The sequence below is a fragment of the Dipodomys spectabilis genome, unplaced genomic scaffold, assembly GCF_019054845.1.
Source record: "Dipodomys spectabilis isolate Male_0828 unplaced genomic scaffold, ASM1905484v1 ptg000583l, whole genome shotgun sequence".
Taxonomy (NCBI): domain Eukaryota; kingdom Metazoa; phylum Chordata; class Mammalia; order Rodentia; family Heteromyidae; genus Dipodomys; species Dipodomys spectabilis.
In genome coordinates this window covers 4,529,724-4,535,856 of record NW_024871260.1, presented here as the reverse complement: position 1 = coordinate 4,535,856, position 6,133 = coordinate 4,529,724, and positions in this window count along the sequence as shown.

The window sequence follows — 6,133 nt, the reverse complement described above, 5'->3', positions numbered from 1 at the left end:
CTCTGGGTTGGCACTGGACCTGGGGAGTCTCCTGTGAGCCTTGGGATGTTTGCGGGTGTGTGGTCCTCAGAGGGTCCAGAGCCAGGCCACTTAAGCAACCTGGCACAAAGCTCCACCACTTAAGCTGCTCAGCGAGGAGCCCCATCGCCAACAAGGGGTGGGGGAAGGGTCTTCCCACTTTACTGTCTTTGTTGGTTTTTCCCTTTTCTTTTTTCACTTCCTGTATCTCTCTGAGTAATCGCCTTTTATTGTGGGTCACTTGCAGAAATGGAGCATTGAAATCCAAACTCTGTATTTCATTGGGGAGAGCTGTGATGTTTCCCTGCTGTTCCATGGCCATCTTGGCCCCTCCACTTTCGGTGGAGTTTTTCTTAGATGGCCTGTGGGTCTTGGTTACCAAAGGAGAGGTCCATAAAAGAATATGTTGTAAAGCCTGCAGATTGTAGCTAGACATTTCTGTTTATATAGCCTTCCCAAATTTAGGAACCAAAGGGGGTGGTCCACCCTAAAATATTTCAAAGGGATTAAATCCTTTAACATAAGGGCTGCATCTTGGTCGAAGGAGAGCAAGTGGAGCAGGCTCACCTAGCCATGGACAGTCTCTGTATTTAATTTAGTCAGTTTCCATTGAGGGCTTATTCATTCTTTCTAATGCCTTGACCTCTGAGATCTATAAATGGATTGTAACTTCCAATTTATTCCTAGAGTGTTAGTTAATAATTGAGAACTTGGGCCATGAATGCAGGGCCATCTTTGGACCCCACAAATAAGGGTAAGCCAAATCAATGAATTATTACATGCCTCAGCTCAGCCTAAAATAGTGTCCACTATTACTAATAGATACCAATACCCATACTTTGCAAGCTTTACCTCTGTGAAGTCCACTTTCCCAAATTCACCATCTGAGGTTCCTCACATATGAATTCTTTGCATAGGTTCCAGCTTTTCAGCATTTACCTGTTGGAAATTACCTACACACCGTACAAAGTATTGTCAGGCTAAGGCCCCACTGGTTTTCAGAAAAATTTTAGGTAGTGGCCTAGGGAAATTTTCCAGGGTGCAAATATCTACATGTAAACTGACAGAAAGCTTGGGCCTGTATGCATTTTTCACAAGTTCAGTGTCAACATTTGCACACTTATTACAACTGTTTTTGCTTCTTCCTTTAATTTTAACGACTAGTAGCTCTAGTACACCACTGGTTTTAGAGTGATCTCCCAAGCTACCTGATCAGCTCAGATGTTTCCCTGTATCTTAGGGTCTCTAGTTTCTTTAACTCCTGTACAGTACTCTGAACCTTGGAGACTTCTTCCATTTTATTCTCCTCCTTTTCTCTCAAACTTGCTTTCCAGATCCCACTCTCCTTCTCAAGTTGCTCCTTAACCTGTAACTGTTTTGGCAGGGTCACAGGAGAGTTCCGTTGACTGGCAAACTGTTGCTCCTTCTCACAACACCTTTGCTTGCTCTTCAGCTTCTCCTTTAAGTTAACAAAGGTGCTATTGCGAGGTATTTTTTCCCACCTCCACCTGTTCCATTGGGACACGATGCTTCTGCATTACATTTATGGTGAAGATCTTCGCAGTCTTTTGGGGCTTTTACTCTAGTAGTTTCTCCTTCTAGTTTTCCACTTCAGTGTATTTTTGTGACAGATCTTTCAACTGTTTGTTTAGCTCTTCTGTTTTTCTTCCTAATGCTCTTGCCATTTCCCCAGCATTCCCTATCAGAGCATGTGGTCCTTTAACTCTTTCTGAAGAGTAACAATCACTTTCTTGAGCCTGATATTTTCCTGTTTACTTTTCTTGTCCTCATCTTCTATGACACAGCACTTCACCATCTTCTCTGCTAACTACTCTTTCCTTCTCTCTCTGTTGCTTTGAATTTCTGGTGACAAGATTCAAAGCTTATAACTGACATGTACTTCAGCCTAATACATTCTTATATCAGGTCCAGCTCCTTTTTCATGTCCACGATTTCTTAATCAGGTCTCTTCTTGGCCTCACTTGTGGTTAGCAAGGATGTCAGTATTGCTGTCTTGTTCTTCTGTTGGCCTGTGATCCCCTAATTTGCCTCATACTCATCCAGGCTAATGAACTTGAATTTCATTTGATTCTGCGTGTTTTCTAGGTTCCTTTTGAGGATTTTCTTCTCATTTTTGACTCTCACAAGTTTATATATTCAAATATTTTCTTCATGTCAAATAATTCTTTCTGTTTTTTCCAATGGGCTCTTCCACGTGCTTTTAACTTCTTGGTTGCTTTTGACTGGCACATAATGGAGATTCAGTCTTTTATAAGCCTGTGTTTTGAGATAGAAGTTGTGAATTTTTCTTTGCCACATTTCTTCTTAAGTTCAGAGGGCTGCTTTTTAAATTGAACACAGTTGGAATTCAGAGCCCCAAGCTCCTTTGCATGTTACTCCAGAGACATGAACACATTTTCCAGTTGTTTAATGTGATTACATATCCTGTTATTTTCTATCTTTCTCCTCCTTGGACATTCTTTTTCCCAATGTCCATTTTGCTTTCAATAAGCACACTGATCTAGGCTTAGAGGTTTCCTACTGCCATTTGCAAATGAATTTTACTGTCTTTGCCAAGGGTTTCTTGATCCCTATTCTGGTGCTCCTATTAAAACTTAACCCCCTTTCTTAGAGTCTTTTTTATCCAGGGTATCTCTGTTATCAAACACCTACTGGGCAACCACTTCCAACTTAGAATACACCTTTTTCTCAAAACCGTCTATCTTTTGAAGCTTTCTTCTAATATCTGGGGCTGACTGGGTAATAAAGGCCATATTTAGGGCTCTTTGATTCTCCAGGGCTTCAAGATCTATAGGCCTATATGTCCTACAGTCTTCTGGGAGAAGTTCCAGAAAAGCATTAGGGTACTCACTGAGGAACTGTACCATCTCACTCAACTTATTTGATGACTTGGCTTTATAGCCACTGAGGTATCCCTGCTAATCAAACCTAGCAATAGGTAAGCACTTCCATACCTCGATCACTGTTAGTATCAGCTTGGGTAAGTCTGTGGAAAGACTTGCTGCAAATGGTCTGGTTCAATAGTGGGGCTACTTTCTGGTCCAAGTACTACTTTCAAGTCACCGAGCAGGATTCACTCCCTTTTCTAGCAGGTGAAACTCTAACAGGCGCTCATTCCGGATGTGCTTGCGTGTGAAAATTATTGTCACTAATGAAATAATGGGTCCCTGTTTTTTTTTTTTCTGAAAAGGATAGAGTTTGCTGTTTCCAGTTATACAGGTCACTAGTTGTAAAGGGAATATATATTAAAAAGGGGGCCTGCCCCCCATCTCCTCCATGTTCCTGTCTCAAGGGTAATAATGGTAATATACCACATTGTACAACCTCAGACTGGCAAAAGTAACCACTTTTGGTATAGGAGGACTTAACATTACAGGTGCTGATGGCAAAGAATAGGAGAGAGTACATCAATACATCTTCCTCTGAAGGACTCTGTAACCCTGGGGGAGAATATTTTTTGGATATGGCAATTTGGATATGGCCTTGTTCTCCAATCCTGAGAAAAGGAGTAAACAGAGATGCATACAGGACACAGATAGAACTATCAGCATACACAAACAGACCAATAGCCACAGACACTTGACATACATGTCCCATACCTCTCAATGTTGACCACTACAGGAGGTCCCAAATGACAGAGAGAATGTCCCAGATTGCCTCTTGAGGAGGCCGCAGATGACCCCTGGAAAATGTCACATATGATCTCCCAAGGAGGCCCTAGATAATCTCTCATAGAGGTTCCATATGGCTCCCCAAGGAAGTGTCAGATGACCTCCAAAGGAGGTCCAAGATGTCCTCTCAATGAGGCTGAGATTACCTCTCGAATAGCTCCCAGATGGCCACTCAAAGAGGCCATATATGAACCCCAGAGGAGGGTCCAGATAACCCTCTTGAGAAAGCCACAGATGACCTCCAGAGAAGGTCCTGTATAGCTTCTCAAGGAAGTCCCAGATGATGTCTGAAGACGGTCATACATTTCTCATCAAGGTAACCCAAGCTGACCTCCCAAAGAAGTTCCAGATGACCTCAGGAGTTGGTCCTAGATTCTCTTAAGGAAGTCCTAAAGACTATTTTTGAAGAGGTCTCAGGTTGCCTCCTGAGGAAGCCCCAGATGACCTCTGAAGAAAGTCCAACATGGCCCCTAGAAAAGGCCCCTGACAAACTCCAAGGTAGGTTTCAGATGGCTTCTCAAGGAAGTCGCAGATGTATTCTTGATGAGGTTCCAGATGGTTTCCCAAGGAAGCCCTACATGACCTCTCAAGGAGTTCCCAGAAGTCACAAATGACCTCCAGATGGGGTCCCCAAAACAGGCTGGCAAGTTTTCCTAGACGCACCCCTAAAGGAACCTAAATGACTTTTGTCAATGTTGGTCCTCTGGAGACAAACACTCGAGGTAGACTCTTAACGCTGAGGGTTGACACTTTCACGTATGGGGATTTTTCCGTGGGGCCAAGGCCTGATGCTATCCAAATTGATTATCTCGATGGGGTTTCTGAAAATTAGGAACTCTGTAGTTCAAGAGAATCCATCGAGACACATTTAATATAATAAATGTTCTCCAAACCACCAACCCCCAAAATTATGATATCCAAATCTCCAAAAATCAAAGGGCAAGCCTTTTTCCCCCTTCCCTTTGTCTCTCCTTGGCTACAGAACTATAAATCCTTCGATGTCTTTCCATTTTTCCCTTCTACCAGTTCCTTCTTCTCTTCAGGCCTCTCCACTTATCACAGGTCTGAACTGCTTTGCCTGGGTCGTCAGTTGCCATCGTTCACCTCCTGTCCCCCTCAACTTTCTCTCCTCCAAGGTTCTTTCCCCTTCTGCTATCACACCACTTCTTTCCTTCCAGGACTTTTCCCTTTTTCTCTCTCCTTCTATTGCTCTGAACAAGCAGCCTATATAAAGTCTGTACCCCTTCTCTACTCCAACTGCCTAACAGTTTTCAACTGTCACATCCCAAACTGCCCACAGCCCAATCACTTCTTCACAGCTCAACACATGTTGATTAATGCATCAGCCCCTCCCACAGAATGCCCCACCTCCTTTGGTGGCATATTTTGTCCTCTCCAGCTGGCCAGGAGATGGTGCCTGGCTGATTATCGGACCCTATAGGTTATTGGGGCACTGCTGATTATTACATTATCCTCCTTTTGAACTAGTAGCAATTGAAATTGGAAATTTGACTGTGATATTACAAACTCGTTGTGACATCACAAACCCACTTTGACATCATCATCAGCACGCCATCACAAACCCATTGTGACAATATTGTCATTGTGGCATCATGATTCCATTGTGACATCTCAAATCTATTATGACCTCTTAGTTCCTTTGAAAAATCCATGCCCTTTTCAACAGCACAGTCCCTTTGTGTACCTATATCCTTGTTGTTAACCGACAATTGAGATCAGACATGCCATTATGACATTAAAAAGTGTGACATCCTCAATAGTGTGACATCACATTTTCATTATGAGAGCATCAACACGTTGTGATATCACCAAACTCAATGACATAATCGCATTATGACAATAATTCTCATTGTGACATCATAGACACATTGTGAATACCTACTCTGTGATTTCATTGTATTTCAAAAGTGGCATGAGAGTTGATATCAGAAACACATTTTTGTGCCTACATAACCATTTTGACGTCATAATCACGTTGTGATATCACAGTGCCATTGTGATATCTCTACCACAATGTGATATCACAAATATCTGTCCTCATAACTTTTGTGACATGCTAACATTGTGATATCTTAGACCTTCTTGCCCTCATAATTTTTCAACCTCATATTTCATGTATGACATGAAATACCAGAAATCCACTGACATCATGACCATTGTGACATCACACTGACAGATGTCATGATCATCGTTTCACATTGTGACATCACAAAAATTTTGATGTCACAATTAGTTGGTGATGCCATACAGGTAAGCGGTCACAGTAGGTCTATGATGTCACAATTGGTTGGTGATATCCAAATGGCATAAAGGATCTCATTTGTCATGAAATCACAGAGAATACGAGTTCACGAATGGACTGTGGTATCTGCAAAGGCATGTGTAGTTTGAAAATGTGTTGA